Source organism: Ceratotherium simum, chromosome 6, assembly GCF_057802395.1.
Source record: "Ceratotherium simum simum isolate JZ-2026a chromosome 6, ASM5780239v1, whole genome shotgun sequence".
NCBI lineage: Eukaryota > Metazoa > Chordata > Mammalia > Perissodactyla > Rhinocerotidae > Ceratotherium > Ceratotherium simum.
This window is the reverse complement of record NC_141905.1, coordinates 37427171-37443998: the sequence shown is the minus strand read 5'-3', so window position 1 is coordinate 37443998 and position 16828 is coordinate 37427171. Positions and strand designations below refer to the sequence as shown.

Genomic DNA, 16828 nt, shown 5'->3' with positions numbered 1-16828 from the left:
ATTTCACTTAGCATAATACCTTCTAGGTCCATCCCTGTTGTCGCAAATGGCAAGATTTCATTCTTTTTTAAGGTGAGTAATATTCCCTTACATATATACCACATCTTCTTTATCCATTCATCTATCATTTTATTTATTTATTTTTTCCCCCAAAGCCCCAGTAGATAGTTGTGTGTCATAGCTGCACATCCTTCTAGTTGCTGTATGTGGGACGCGGCCTCAGCATGGCCGGAGAAGCGGCGCGTTGGTGCACTCCCGGGATCCGAACCCCGGCCGCCAGCAGCGGAGCACGCGCACCCAACCGCCAAGCCACGGGGCCAGCCCTCATCTATCATTTTAAATTTAAAATTCATTCATGCTTATTTTTAATTAGAAAAATGATTTAGTTATAATTAAAATAATAAGCATTTCAATTTATGAGTATCATTGTAACTCATGCTATCCGCATACAATATTCAAATAAACACATTATTGTGTTACAGCAATGCATAGAAAAAAATAATTTGAACTGAATCAATTTGTTGACACCAACTACTTGATTATTTGTTTATGTATAACACTAGAAAAGACACATGTGCCCGACACATGCACTGCAATGCAATGTCTGACACTATGCAATAAAGTGAAATGTAGCCCTACCAAAACAATAAAGTTATAGGAAAATACTTTATACTGCTTCAGTTTTATATTAAAATTAAATAAAATTGAAAATTCAGTTCCCAGTCATCCTAGACCCATTTCAAGTGCTCAATAGCCACATGTGGCTGGTGGCTACCATATTGCACAGCACAATTATAGAGCTTCACGGACTGTATCCAGTTTGAGAACAGCTGATCCATGTTTGTTGTTGTTGTTTGTCTTTCTCGATAAATTCAAAGTTCAAGTTAAGTTTTAAAGGCATTCAACGTTTTTCCATGGATCTTGTTTGCTTCTCTGGAAGCTGCCGCTTGTTGAGGATTAGAAGGTAATTGAAATAATAGACATAGTGTTTAGGCTTTCACAGCAGAAATGGAAAGGAATGAGAAAACATTTACACACTCACCTGTGGTTTCTATTTTTAGAATATTCAGAATTGGTTATATCTTCTTTAAAAACTGTGGGGGAAAAATAAAGATGGTTTTTAAAAATGTAACGACCTTTTCATTTGTTAAATTAGTAAAAATCAATTTATTTGTCTTAAATATTGAATTGCTTATTGTACTTCTATTGATAGGATGCCCAAGTCCTTGTAGCTTCAGGTCACTTTCTTCCAGCTTAAACAGAGCTGCTCCTCGATCTTTAATTCTTTGGTCTTTTGCCTCTCCTGCCAACAAGAGCTAAAAGTTTCCTGGTGACTTTGAATAGAAATTAAAAAATAATGAGCATAATATTTGGCATAATAATAAAAACTCAAAATTTCAATAATGTAAAATGATGCATTGCTTATAATAATGAAAAACTAGAAAAAAAACAAATATCCAATAGTAGAGATTTGGTTAAATTTTGTCACATCTACATAACAGAATGCTCTTCAGACTTTAAAATAATAAAGTAAGTATTTGTTGGCACGGAGAGATGGCTGTAAATGTACTAAGCAAAAGAGCTAATTCTATAACAATACTCTACTGTATGATCCCATTTATGGTTTAAAATGTGCTTGCATATATATATATATAATACACATGTATATATGTATATTATATATATATCTTTAAATATAAAGATCTGACAATATTTAACAAGGTGTTTCCTTTAACCCTTTACATTTCACCATTTAACATGTGTTCTTATTTTCTTCTTTTTGTTTTTCTGTACTTTACATAAAAAGAGAGCATGTTTCATGCCTTTATATTTTAAAATATAGTAATGTTTATTTTTTAGTTTAAAAAAACAGTTGTTATAACTGCCATTCCTAGCTATTTCAAATCACTTGGAGCCCTTCCTTGCAGATAAATAATCTAACCATTTTTATACCCAAGTCTATCTAAGGAGTTGAGCTCCACCACTTCTGGCTTTTTGAAATCACCAGAAGAAACAAAACACCAGTCAAAAAATACTTAGGTGGGTTTGTCTACAGTGTCATAACAACTTTGCTCTGTGTGTGTAATGAGATTTTGAGAATTACAGACATCACGGGTCATTTCCCAATACCTTACCCCTCTTGTGAGCCCGGCTTGGATAGTCAAAGCAAAGAAGAATGTTTAAAAATGACTGAGTCCCCAGAGTTCCATGTGGGTTCCCGACCTCCCAGAAACACCATTGATCTCCACATTGGAGGAAATCCTCCCTGTGGGGGATCGACTCTTGTGAGCATCCCAGTTCTTGGCCTCCTCAGGCTGCCTCCTTCTTCTCTTGGACCATTCCAGGGGAGGGCCTCTTCATGTCTCTTGGCGCTCTTTCGTACAGGCCGGAGACCGGTATTTTCCTTTCCTATCAGCCCTTTGTCTCATCACTGGAACAAGTTTTTTAGCCAAAAGACTCTGCTACCATTTTAGTCGAGGCCTCAGAAATGAGTTAATGAGGACACGTATGGATAGTAAACTATAATAAAGATATCATGTCATTTGACAACAGGATGCCAGCCCTCAAGAATGTCATGGACCAGCAAGCACAAAATAGCACAGAATAGACTGAATTCTCAAAATGCTGAAAAAGACAAGATCAAGGTGGGGTAGGATCAATACCAAAAAACGTTAACTGGGGGCACCGAAGTAGCCTTATGCACAGATGGTTCTTACATAGAACAATTTCAGGGGAGCCAGGAGATGTTCACTGCAAGTCCCTCCTCTCCAGATGCTGACTGCTCAACTTTCCCAGATAAATAATTCCTGAGTTGAAGCTCCCAAGGCTGCTATTAAATTGGAAATGTTAATAGACAAGGATAATGTATTAGGCTGTTATCAGCCTTTTGATACCACCAATTTTATTATTGGATTATTAGCTTAGTTGGCCAGTCACCTAGCTGGTTCTGAGGAAATGGAACCCAGATGGAAGCATTCTGATGGAGAGGAGAGTGAGGTGAAAACATGGATGCTCAGGATGGAACAGCAACGAGGCAGAAAGATAGCTCAGGACCCAGAACAGAGGGAGAAGCCAAAAGACCAATAATGCCTGTTGAGAAGCCCTGGAGAGCGAGGCCATCAATTGGTGGGCAAAGAAGGGAGGAAAGGAAAAGCATGCCCCAGCCTGCTGGAGGCATTTGGAGTTCACAGGGCCACTCATTCGCCACCCCAATTAAAAGCTTTTTGCTCCCCGCCTTGCCTTGCTGTGGTTTCCCCAGACAGAAGTGGCTTTGTTACTGGGTGAGCACCGGGGCCTGGAAGCAGCTGTGAGTGTGTGGACTTCCTGGTTGCAGCCTTTCTCCTCTGAATGCCTCGCTGGGACCTCTTGGTCCCGAGCCTTTTATCTCCTGTGTTTCATCTGACTCTCATTGAGTATATTCTGTAATTTGCTTTGTCAACTGCCGCTCCCAAGGAATCATTCCCTCTTGATCTTTTGCTTTTCAATCCCTTTTTTTGTTCTGTCCAAAATGTGATTTTTAATTATTTTTTTAGCTTAAAAATTTATCAAAGTTCAAAAGTCAAATAGCCTATAATGTTTATTATTATAGTGATTTTTTTCTTCTTTAATTTACCTCAAATCTTTATATAAGATAAACATACTGTTACCTCTTAATTCATCAGTTATAGACATTATCTATCGACCTCTTATTATGGTGGAGGAAGATTTTAGCTCTCTCCCATATCCTTTACCTCTCTCTTCCTCCCAACTAGTTACATCATAATTTGGGGGTTAATCCATTTTGAGTATTTTAGTAATTATGGTTAAGTAAATACTGTTTGCTGCTAAGCCACAAGGGATACTATGATTAATTACATTCTTGTGTAATTTTTTTGTCTTTCTTGGAGTTAATGATTACTTCATTTTTTTCATTTGCTTAGTTAAGAAATATGAACTGTTTCATGAATTTGCATGTCCCTCTTGGGCAAGGGCCATGTTGAGCTTCTTTTCCTCTTTTCAGTTGAGGTACATGTGCTACCAAAGTAAGTGCTTCCATACTGCCATGAGTCTTGATGGCTGTTTATCTTTCATTCAAAACCCCATAAAGCTATAGGTCCTACTTGATGACAAAGACTACCCCAGATCACAGAACCAACACTGAGCCCTACACACAACTGGTGCTCCACAAATATTCCCAGTTTGCTTTGTTGTCCATGATCTTGTGCTGTAGACAGCTCCTACCAACACCTTTGCATATTCTGTACTCCCCAAGATTAGAAACAATGAGCCAAGACTCACACATATCATGTGAGGCAGAACCAGCTCTTTACGCTGACTCCAAAATATATTCCTTAAGAGGCATCTGTAACTCTATCAACTGGAGGTAAGTCTTGTAGAAACTCCATCTTTCTGGAAGATAATCTTAAATTTAGCAATAAACAAGTGGTGTCTTCGAACCTTCAGAGGAAAACAGCTTGTCACAAAGCCCAGGCCTTCACTCAGAGCTTGTTGGATCTTATTTGACACACAATTCTAGCAAACATGATTGTTTCACAGTCTTAAGCAAGTTAGAAGTAGCAGCAGACTATAAAGGGGCAATAGAAGTGGACACAAGAGCAGTGGGAGAAGGAAAGTTAGTTGACCTCAAGGAAAGAACAACTCAAAGTCAGAACCACATTATTATCTGGTATTAAACCAGATGTTTATAATTATGATTTTTGCATCACTCAAAAAGGCATTTTAGACATGTTTCTTTCTCAAATTTGTAGTCCTAGTACTCGATGGAGTCAATTTATATTATCTAGAGAATATGTGTAATACTTCACTCTTGCTAATGCCAGATAAACAAGGTAGATTAAGTTCCATTTTGTCTTAACTCAGGGAAGGGCAAGCCTCTCTGGCCTGGGAAAGCCCTTATTTCTTACAGAATGTATTTTTCAGAAATTTTACTAAAAGGCTTATAAAAAATAAATTTGAGTAAGACCAAAGAGATTTGTTTTACTCCACATAAACAAAACCTGCAATATATCTAATGTAAAAAAAATTTTCAGTTGTTTAATTTTCTCCCAGGGTTTCACATAATGGAGAAGAATGTCTGAAATTTTAGCGTTTTGTGGAATAATCAGAACAGATCTCCAGTTAGGGAAAAGCTGATAGTTGTATTTTACATCCCTCTTCCCAACCAAAAAACCAGGAACCTGGTGGCAAAGAAGAAGTGGCTCCACTGGAACCGAGTTGGAATTGGATAGTGATAGCCTCATGGTCATGCTTGACCATGAAGGCTTGGGTTGGAAATGTTCCACATGAGAAATTTTATCTAGAATGAAGTGCCAAGAAAAGCTTCATTTTCCCTAAAGAACATACATTTTTTTCTTCTTGGCCACATTGAAAATCAGGTGTGTGTGATTATTTAATTCATGTCTTTTTCTCCCTACTGTCTATGAGCTCCATGGCACAGAGAACATATCTGCTTTTCTGACCATTATCCTTAGAGCCTTACACAGTGCCTGGCGCCTAACAGACATTTAATAAGCATCTATTGAATTAATGCTATTGAATGACATTCCTTTTTCATTTTGGTCACCAGGAACCTCTGGGCTAAATCTATAACTTATCCACTACTATGTTACTGGGTTGAAAAGTGTTCAGATCTATACTCTTTCTCACCCTCCTTATTTCTTATTTTAATATTAATTTCCCCTGACAAATATTTTTATTTTTATTGGATTGTTTTCTTGCATGCTTTTCTTCTGTGGGTCATCTTACATCAATTGTTGAACAAAGTGGGTATAAAATAATTGTTATAATTAAAAATAACTTATCTGCTACTACCAACAGAAACATTCTAACAAGTCTAATATTCACTTCACCTAATTTCTCCTAGATTAAAATACTGAGAAGGGAGTGAGGTTTTCCTTGAAATTTGTACCCACTTACTCTAACAGTAGCCAATACTTACTGAATATCAGTCACTGTTCCAAACACCTCACTTGTACTAATTCACTTAGTCCTCACACATGCCCTCAGATACTGAGAATGTTTCTCAAAGGAGGAAGGAATCACAGGGACAAAATGTTACTAAAATTGCATCATTCCCTGATTTATCAATCAGGAATTCATCAGTCACAAATAAGTCTGGCTGTTCATAACACAACACTTAGTAAATAGTGGCTTGAATAAGTAAAGGTTTATCTTTCTCATGCAACAAAAATTCCACTGGAAGGCATTTCAGGGCTGGCACACAGCCCCCACAGTGCCATCAGACTTGTATCTTTCCACTCAGCCATCCTTCATAGGTCTTCAGGCTCATTGCTTCATGGTCCAAGATGGCGGCACCATCTCTATCATCACATCTACAGTCCAGGTAGGAAGAAAGAGAAAGGCAAAGAGCAAAAGTGTTTGCTGGCTGAGTATGCCTCCTTTAACAAGAAAATAATAGATTTTCCTAGTTGCCTCACCAGGCGACTTTCACTTAGATCTCATTGGCCAGAATGAGGTCACCTCATGGCTCCTCCTTTCACTTGCAAGGGAGTCTGGGAAATGTAGTTTTTTTTTAGGTAAGGCACATTGCCATCCTAAATAGAATTGAGGTTCTATGTATAGGCTATCAGCAGTGTCTGTAATGTTCTAGTATATGAGTAAATATATCCAATATATCATGGAAATCAGAACGTCAGTCTTTATAGAAATGATAGAACTGGGCCTATTTTTATTCCAGAGTTACCTTAGTGCAAGAAGATTTTTGGGCCTTCATTGTACAGGTCTAAATCCAATTTCCCACATATAATCATATTTGTTATAATGACTTTTTGTACACTAAGATATCACCAGATATTCTGCACTAATAGGATTTCTGACAGTGGACTTGCAAATATCCTCATCCAAAAAGGTTCAAAATTCATTAGTGTATCTAAACCCTCACATACACAAATACACAAAGACAAAAAAAAAAAAAAAAGTAGTGCCAAGCAGCTGGGAATCAAGTAAGTAAAAAACATTTAGTGATAATCAGGATTAATTTTGAGAAAAATGATACTATTGGGGTTTTAGAAAGAATACTGACATAAGGAAATATTTGCAATATTTTTTTCACCTTATGTGAAGGGAGTTGTTTTTCCAACAAGTTGTGAATATCTGTTACATAAATATTAAATATAATTCTTATGATTACAATGGGGAGGAAACCTTCAAACACTCTATAGTTTAAATTAAGTTTATCTCCTTTGTCCAAACCCCTGTTTAGATAGGTAGGGGAGCTATAATTCCTACAACTTTTAAAAGATTGGAATCTAAGAATGAGTTGAAGAAGTTGTTTTTGGTACCATCATGATGGTAACTGCCCAATAGTATTCTGTACTAAAAACAACTTAATAAAAATATGCAAATATTAACAAAAACCTTAAAAATGATCAGAACTGGACAACTAAAAATAAGGCAGTGGGTATCACAGAGGATGTTGGTTGCATTCTGCTTTGCATGTTAAGTTCTTTAGGTTTGGCTGGTTTTTACAGGAGTGCCATTGGAGGGAGAATTCAAGGTATCTGTTTTCTATGAGGCCAGCACTCCTGCGCTTTTACCATGCCGTGGTCAGGATGCCTTCCCTCCCTTCTCTGCCCTGTTAAAAACCTGTCTATTCTTCCAGGCTGCGTCTACAAAGCCTTCCCTGATACCCACTGTTCATCCCTCTCTGCTTCTCCATAATCTGATTGAATTCATTGTATTATTACGTGTATGTATCATGACCTTATAATTTGTCATACATACTAGGACAATTTTGAGAGTGAAAGAAGACCCTATTAAATATTATGCCAGCTCACAAGAGTCAATCATAACTCAGGATGCACGGTCACCCTACTTATTTGGTCCAGGAGCCTCTGACATCCATGAGGGAAACATTCCTGTAACTGCCAAGAGGTCAAAATCATAAAGTTCAGGTTCCTAGCTGTCTCCTAAATCCCGTTCGAATTTAGACACATGTGTCTGGACATCACCTATACACTACAAGAAAACTGCATTTTCAAGTTTGTCTTTCATTGGATGGCCATTTCTTCACAAAGAAATAATGCCTTTAAAGACTTTACACGACTTTGGGGGTGGGGGAGGATGCTGGGCTGTCTGCTAGGTTCACGAACCAGCCACATGATGGCCGACCTCTCAGCAGCCTCAGCGTGCACACAGTTTAAATTCCTACCTCAGCAGAGTGCCAGACTGATATATCATGATCCTCCTTGTCATTTCTCACGAGTTAAAGCATGGATGTTGAATCATAGTGGACCTTCTTTAAGGTTCAAAAGTCTATGATTTCAATGAAGTCCTTGTTCAAGCATTTGAGCTGCTATGAAGCTGTTTTTTGAGAAAAGCTATAGACTAGTCTACAGGAATTCCAGTGGCTCATTTCCTCAGCGAGACGGTATGGCCCTTTTCTATCTACACATTAATATTTAAGACTATTTATGCCTAGAACTCCATCCTTCTCCTCACCACCAAATTTCTGGAAGACCTGTCCATACTCTTCACGTCTCGTGCATTTCTCACTCTACCACCTTCTGGCTCCAGCCCCCTCTGTACTGTGGAAACTGTTCTGACAGAGGCCAACGATAAACTTCTGCTAAAAGTGGAAACTTGTCCAGGCTTTATTATACCTAAACTCTTCCCAGTGACCATTTCCTCTTCGATGGATGTTTTCTTTCTTTGGCTTCCAGCTTGTCGCTCTCTCTTGGTTCTTGGTCTCATTTGCTGACCCCTGTACCTTCAATCACCTCTTGAATATCAGTGTTCTCCAGGGTTCGGTTCTGGGCCTTCTTTCCTCCCCATCCTCACATTCTTCCTTGGCAAACACATTGACTCCCATGGTTTCAACCAATACTATACAACCAGCAATCATGGGTTCTAAATTTTCTAATCAGCTCCAAATTATGCTACTTTCTTTTCTTTTTTTTTTTTTGGTGAGGAAGATTAGCCCTGAGCTAACATCTGTTAGCTAACATCTGTTGCCAATCCTCCTCTTTTTTTTTTTTTGTGAGGAGATCAGGCCTGTGCTAACATCTGCCAATCCTCCTCTTTTTTTGCTGAGGAAGACTGGCTCTGGGCTAACATCCATGCCCATCTTCCTCCACTTTATATGGGACACTGCCACAGCACGGCTTGCCAAGCAGTGCACCGGTACGCGCCCGGGACCCGAACCGCAAACCCCGGCTTGCCCCAGCAGGGTGCGCGCACTTAACCGCTTGCGCTGCCGGGCAGGCCCCGCCAATCCTCCTCTTTTTGCTGAGAAAGATCCGCCCTGGGCTAACATCCCTGCCCATCTTCCTCTACTTTATATGTGGGATGCCTGCCACAGCATGGCTTGATGAGCGGTGCATAGGTCTGCGCCCGGGATCTGAACCTGAGAACCCCCAGGCCGCCAAAGCGGAGCAGGTGAACTTAACCACTACACCACAGGGGCAGCACCTCTACTTTATTTTTATTTTTACAAGTAAAAATTACTCTTATTATGAAATCAAATGTGATTTAATTTTTAGAATTACATGGGATTTCTCTCATAAATATTCAAATCCACCTGCCTTTATAGCCTGTCCCACCATCCTTTGTGTACAAATTTTTGGTTAAGTAAGTCATCTGAGTTTAAATCTCAACTCCACCACTTACTAGCGTGAGCTTAGGCAATAAATTATATAACCCCTTTGTGCCTCAATTTCTTTGTCCTATTAAATGGAGTTAATAATAGCAAATCCTGCCTCATGTAGTTATAGGGAAGATTACAGGAGCAAAACTATATGCAAAGCACTTGGAACAGTACCTGGCACTATAAAGTCCTATATGCCTGTTAGCTGTTATTATTTTATATGGTCAACTTACTTATATTCTGAAGACTCCCATGTCTCTGCAAGATCAGTCCTCTTTTGTGAGCATTAAACTGCCTGTTCACATGGATATTCCACAGGTACCTCAGTTGCAACGTGTCCAATGCTGAACTTGTCATTTTTTTTTCCAACAGACGCCCTCCTCTAGTCCCTGTTTGCATGAGTGGTCTCACTTATACTCTCTACCCAGCCATGAAATATCATTGATACTTTTAACTACTCGTCCCCCATCCATCTAATTGGTCATGTTGCTTCCACCTTCCAAATGTCTTAGATTGGACCCATTTCTCCACTACCACTGTCAACTCATCTTCTCTCAACTTGACTTTCACTTCCTTTTCCAATTCAACTTATTTCTAAGACGCCAGTCTGGTCACATCATTCCACTGTTTAACAGTCTTTCAAGGCACTTTGTTGTCTATAGCAGTACTATCCGATAGAATTTTCTGCAATGATGGAAATTTCTATATCTACACCCTCCAGCAGGGTTGCCACTAGCCATATGTGGCTACTGAGCACTTGAAATGTGGCTAGCACAACTGAGGAAGTGAATTTTTAATTATGTTTAATTCTAATTAGTTTAAACATAAATAACCTCATTTAACGTGTGGCTACCACATTCAACAGCATCGGTCTAGCGGATAGAGCCCACCAAACCTGGCCTGGCAAATTCTACATTCCCCTCCCCCAACACCTTATACCCTGGCCCCAACAATCTCTTATCTTATATATATATTATATATATTATATATATAATATAATATATATATTATATATATTATATTATATATTATGTTTTAGCTATTTGTTTGTCTGCTCCCAAAGTGTGATCTCCTGTAGAATGGTTCCTAGCTCAGTATCTCAAACTTATTAAATATTTGTTGAATGAATAAATGAAACACAAAAAACTAATTTTGATCAATAACTGGATACTTATACTTTGAGTTACTTGGCATTAGAAATCTCGTATTTTTGTCATCTTTAATCATCTTTAATCATTGGTACAGTATCTGTCAAAATACCAGTTGATAAAACTGACTTTGAAATGAGCTGGCCAAAGATTTATGCTAGTCATTCTGACTTTGGATTCTCAAGGTTCTACTCCTGTACTAAATCAGATTATCAGAAAGGCATACATCTAACTTCCCTCAGAAATACTAAGGACTACAATGCAACACTATGCCTTCTTTTTTGTTGTTGTTGTTATTGTTGTTACTATAAGAAATGGTCGTGTGGAGATTCCAAATTTTCAATAAAATTCTATCAAAGATACCGTTCATTATGTGATTCGATGCTCCTTCTAGAAAGACCTATGTGAGAATTCTTCTGCTAATACAGTACTAGAAAGATAACAAACTTGCACACATCCTTTCATTAGCTAATGACAGCTACATGACCCTTCACATTTCCCTCTGGCTGCAAAGAAGTTTGGAGTTAAGTTTTATGCATTGTAATTAGTAACGTTTTTTTTTTAGGCTCAAGGTAAATTCCATTCTTTAATCTCTGTCTTAATGGTTTTATTGGGTCTATGCTATTTGTTGTTAGTAGTCTCAGATCCTTTTATATTAACAAATATTCTTTTAGATATTATAAATATTAAATAAATAAAATATACAAGTTTTCCCATTTTAAATTACCTACCTGTATTTATCTGTATTTTCTCTCCAACAGGTCAACTTCTTAGAGACAGGAAGTCACCTTTTCTCATTTGCTGCATCCTCTCTGTGGCCATCACAGGGGCATGCAGGTAGTCAGTGCTCAATAAATTGTTCTTGATTAATGGTATCAGAGCCAATTAATTCAGCCACAATAAAATTTTGTAATCTAATTCTAATATTTTTTTAAAAACTACTTGTAAAACTGAGCTACTATAGTAATAAATCTTAAGGCTGAAAATAAACACATAAAACGATGTTCAACTCCATTAACAATCAAGGAAATACAAATCAAAATACTACCCTACTGTTCTTGGACTGTCTCATTAGCCAACGTTTTTTTTTTAATGATAAATTACATGCTGTCAAGCATCAACTTGCCATGAGACTGAGGTCATGAGATTGAACAACCTTTCTAGAAGAAAATTTGGCAATATGGGTGAAAAGTTTCAAAAGTGTTTATATCTTTGATACTGTAATTGTATTTCTAAGGATTTTACTCTAAGAAACAATAGATGTGCAAAAAAAAATCATGTTCAAGGACCCTTTTACAGTATAACTTACGATAGTAACAAAATTGGAAATAACCTGTCCAGAGAAGAGTGAAAATTGGTACAAATGTTGCAATTTGGCAACATTTATACATACCCTTTATCTAGCAATCCTTTTTTTAGGAATTTATTCAAAAAGAATATGTGAAACTGTGTATATAAAAGCATATTTAGGGGCCGGCCCGGAGGCATAGCGGTTAAGTGCACACACTCCGCTTCAGTGGCCCAGAGTTCGCAGGTTCAGATCCTGGGTGTGCACCAATGCATCGCTTGTCAAGCCACACTGTGGCGGCATCCCATATAAAGTAGAGGGAGGTGGACACAGATGTTAGCCCAGGGCCAATCTTCCTTGGCTAAAAGAGAAGGATTGGCATCAGATGTTAGCTCAGGGCTGATCTTCCTCATAAAAAAAAAAAAAAAGCATATTTGTTTCAGCATTATTAAAAATTTCCAATTCTAAAGTATTGGATAAGTAAAGCTTGGAACCTCTATGTGATAGAATACTAGGCAGCTGTTAACTTGGTGTTGTAGAAGAAAATTTATTGACAAAATCAACACAATAAATTGTTTAGATACAAATATAGTTTACAAAACAGCATTTATACTATATAATCATTTTTGAAAATAAAATCTATGCTAAATTTAGATATGCCATTGTGCTTTTATGTATTTTTCAATTGTCTACAAGGAACAAGTAATACTTTTGTAAAATCAGAAAATCTCTCCGAGGCAGAATGCATTTATGATTTTAAAGTCTCAGTATGGAAGCAGCTAAAAATAAAACGTTAGACTCGTCTGAAGAAGGCTGTCCTCTAGGTGTGGGTCAGGGCTTTACACCTTCTGGGCTCAGGCACTTTATAGAAGCTCTATTAGGGCTTTATAAAAGCACTGCTTAATCATCTGAACCGTGTCAGAAAGCCAGGGCTACTGAGACAGGAGGCTTATATCACCACAGAGCCCACGTAGACCAGAGCCTGCTCTGCATGTCTTCCGGCCCTAACCACCATGGAGTCCAGCATGCCAGTCGTGCCGTCTCCATCAGAGGCTTATCAGGCAGCAAAGTCTCTTTCCAGAAGAGATCCCTGCCTCTAGGACTGAGGCAGGAGGATGCAAGGAGATATGGCCTCATCATGTTTTCTGTTTGGCTGCTGCACCTCGGTAAATGGGCCTCCATCCTACAAAAAAATGTAAAACATAGTGTTTTGCTTTCTGGTCTATTTTGCAAGTTATTATTTAGATGCACTACATAGTACTAAGAGGTCTGAAGAGTTAACGTTGCTTGCAAAGTCCCCAGTCTAATCCCTTATTCAATTTAATTCAATTTGGAAAATGTTACTGAGCACCTTAACACTGCATACTAAATGATGGCGTATACAAAAGGCAAACTAACATCCATTCAGTAAGCATCTACTAGAAGTCAGGTGCCAAGTTTGGACTTTACATTTCTGAACTCTCACATCCTTTCAATCACCCTGGGAGGTAGTTAATGTGATCCCCGTTGAACACACGACATAGAGGCATAGAGCAGAGATAGAATTTGCTTAAGCCCAGATAGTAGGTGGTGGAGCTAAAATGTGAACTCAGATCAGCCTAATCCCAAAGCCCATGTTTTCTCCATTTAGCAATTTATCAATCTCTATCTTTGAGGTTTACAAGTCATGCATAGAGTTTACAAGTCATACATCTAAATATCTTAAAAAAGGGAAATGTCCTATAAGCACAATTCAAACCTCTAAAGGAAAGAGAGCATCTCTTCCAGGAACACTGGAGGCAAGTCTTCACAAAAAGGAACAGTGACACAGAAACCGGGCATGGAGCTTCCATAAGATTCTGGCAGGATGGAAGCAAGGACATTCCAGCAGCTCACAACAGCAAGAGCAAAGGCACGGAGATGGGACCCAGGAGCTATGCCTGAGAAATGAAGAGTGTCTGTGGGGTGCCTGGAGGCAGTGGGTGAAGACATGGCTGGCAAAGCAGGCTTGACCCAAGCCATAGAGAGGCCTGAATTTATCCCAGGGACAGTTTTTGAGCAGAGAAATAGCACAATCAGAATCGTGCTTCAGAATGTTTACTTAGAAATATTTGGTCCATTGGTGTTTTTCCCCTCTTTTAAATTTCATAAGGGAATTTTGATCTTTGAAGAGCAAATAAGATCGGGGTTTTTTTGTCCTTTTCTACTTTTTAGTATGTGGATTTCCTTAGCTAGGTTCTTTACTATAGTATAAATCTGACCATTTAGTAACTCACTGTCTGAGCCTCACCTATTTGTCATTCAATATAGACCAATGTTATTTTCCCATTCACCAAATTACTTCAATATGGGCAAATGTGGATTGGTTGCTAAGATATTTCAATCAGCTCAGCTTGGTTAATCAAGAATATGGGTGTTGATGAATGGGTGAGTCCATCAGTGTCCCTCCTTAGGGGCTATGTCATTGTAACCTCACCACTCATTGAAATCAGCTCAAGTGGCTCCGTGTTTTAGGAGAGGAAGCTGGGCTAACTGGACAAAACCAACAGATACTTAATTTGGAAGCAGAGAAAAAAATTGTATGTGAACACAAAGAGCTGGAGAGAAGAATATGGCCTGCTTTCTTTTTTGTTGTAATTCTTCAATACTGCCTGACAATCAATTCAATTTAATATAACCTCCTGGGAAAGCACACTTTCTTCCTAAGCAGGAAACTGTAAAATGTCAGAAATACATAAAAGGCAACTTACATCTGGAAGAGGAAAGACAGGTATGCTTCTAGAAGGAACACCTATGAGTTGAACCCTGAGAATTAAGCAGTTGGCACTGCTCATCTATCAATGTTTCTTTATTCCCAGCATAAGGGCTGCAGCTTAGGAACATGTTGAAAACTCCTCACTCAATTTTCCAAAGGAGATTATGAGTGCTAGAAATGAAAGTCAAGGGGCAGTAGAAAGTTTTGATAAAGACATGGGAAGCGGGACGGTGTCTCCTCTCCATTCCCTCTGCCTCCCCACTCTCACTCCCAGGCCGAGCCCTCGCCACCTCACACTTGAGTTCCTTCACAGGTACCTTTGTTCTCCTTTCCTTACTCTCTCCCTATCCCAGTTCACCCTGTGGTGAGATTCCAGTGAAGTTGTATGCCCACTCATCCACCCTTCCCCACTTAGTGCCGGTGCCCTACTTCCTACTGCTCCGGATTTTCAAGCAGCTTCCAGAGGAGCCCCTATGTACTGTGAACAAGCCTCAGGGGGACGGCAGGGGGCATGGAAGTTGAGAGGTGGGTCCCAGACCCGCTCCTCCAATTCACCCAGAGTTAATCATTTTCATCTATTTTGTTTGCTGAGCTTCCCCTTAAGATTTCTTAATAAGAAAAAGCTTTCATCACCAAAAGAAGTTTGAGAACCACTGTTGCATATCACTGCAAGCCTGGGTTCATTCACCCCTCTCATCATCTGGCCCACCCACTTCACCAGCCTCATCTCCAAACCACTCTCTCGCCCACCTTTCTCAGTACATTCATTCTGTTCCAACTCCCTCCAGGTCTTAAAGAACTTTTCCTTCTCTGAACTTTTTCTTAGGACATTTATTTGACTCTTAGTCATGTTTTGCCTTGCAGTCCATTTCTAATGCATTTTCGTCTCTGTATGTCTTGTCTTCCCAAATGGACCAAGGCTCAGGGTGAGGTGGGGGCCCCACTGCAGAGACATTCAGCGCTCACTCACACATGGGATCCTCACACGCGGTTCCTTCCTACCACCCTGCACTTGCTGACACCCTCCTCCACCCCAGCTCAGCTGTCCATTCAGAGGCTGAACACTCCTTTCTTGCAGCTCACCCCCTGCCTCTGTCAATGATTTCCCAGGTTCCATTCTGTTCTGACTTCCCCTCTTAGATCTAATGCATATCTAGTCAATACTCTATGACACAGCACGTAATCATTGCCTGCCTTGAATTGTTCTCCGGTTGTTGCAGGTATTACTTTTGTCCCCCTGGACTGAGATGCAGGCTCACTGTGGCAATGGATGGGTCTTACACTTCTCAGTAAGGGCAGATGGCCTGATAGGCTTTTGGCAAACTGCACTCAAAGCTCCTTGGATGAGTCGACTTCTCCTTAATTCCCACAGAATAGAATTTTCTCTTTCTGTTTTGAAAGGCCAACCCCACATTTATACTCAATGCTGCAAAAAACTGCTATAAAAGTTATGAACAGGGCCGTCCCACGGCTTAGCAGTTAAGTGCACGCGCTCGCTACTGGCCTCCCGGGTTGGATCCCAGCGGGCACCGACGCACCGCTTCTCTGGCCGTGCTGAGGCGGCATCCCACATACAGCAACTAGAAGGATGTGCAGCTATGACATACAGCTATCTACTGGGGCTTTGGGGAGAAAAAGGGGGAAAAAAGGAGGAGGATTGGCAATAGATGTTAGCTCAGGGCCAGTCTTCCTCAGCAAAAAGAGGAGGATTGGCATGGATGTTAGCTCAGGGCTCATCTTCCTCACACACACGCACAAAGTTGCGAACATGTACAAAACAGTATGTTTTATAAGGAGAAGCCACAGCACCGTTGACCCCATTGCCGCCCTGGTCAGGCTTCTGTAGTTGTAAACAACAGGAGCATAGTCACACCAGGCAAACATAAGGATTCAGGGGAGCAGCAAGTGAAGTGATGCCAAGGCCTCCTCGAACCGGAAGTGCCAGATACAAACGAGACTACCCCCAGCATCTCCCCAGAGAACGCAAAGTCCGCCTTTCAAGCCAGGGCAGTTCCATTCCCGGGGGCCTCTCTGCATCCACCTTTCTCTGTTTC

General features: G+C 39.7%; 1 non-coding gene across 1 annotated transcript; it reads right to left on the bottom strand.

Annotated features, from left to right (window-relative positions):
• Positions 1–3923: 3923 nt before the first annotated feature.
• LOC147916844 (U6 spliceosomal RNA) lies at positions 3924–4030 on the bottom strand. Its single transcript, XR_015552614.1, has one exon. It is a non-coding gene; the product is annotated as a U6 spliceosomal RNA (small nuclear RNA).
• Between the last annotated feature and the right edge of the window lie 12798 nt (positions 4031–16828).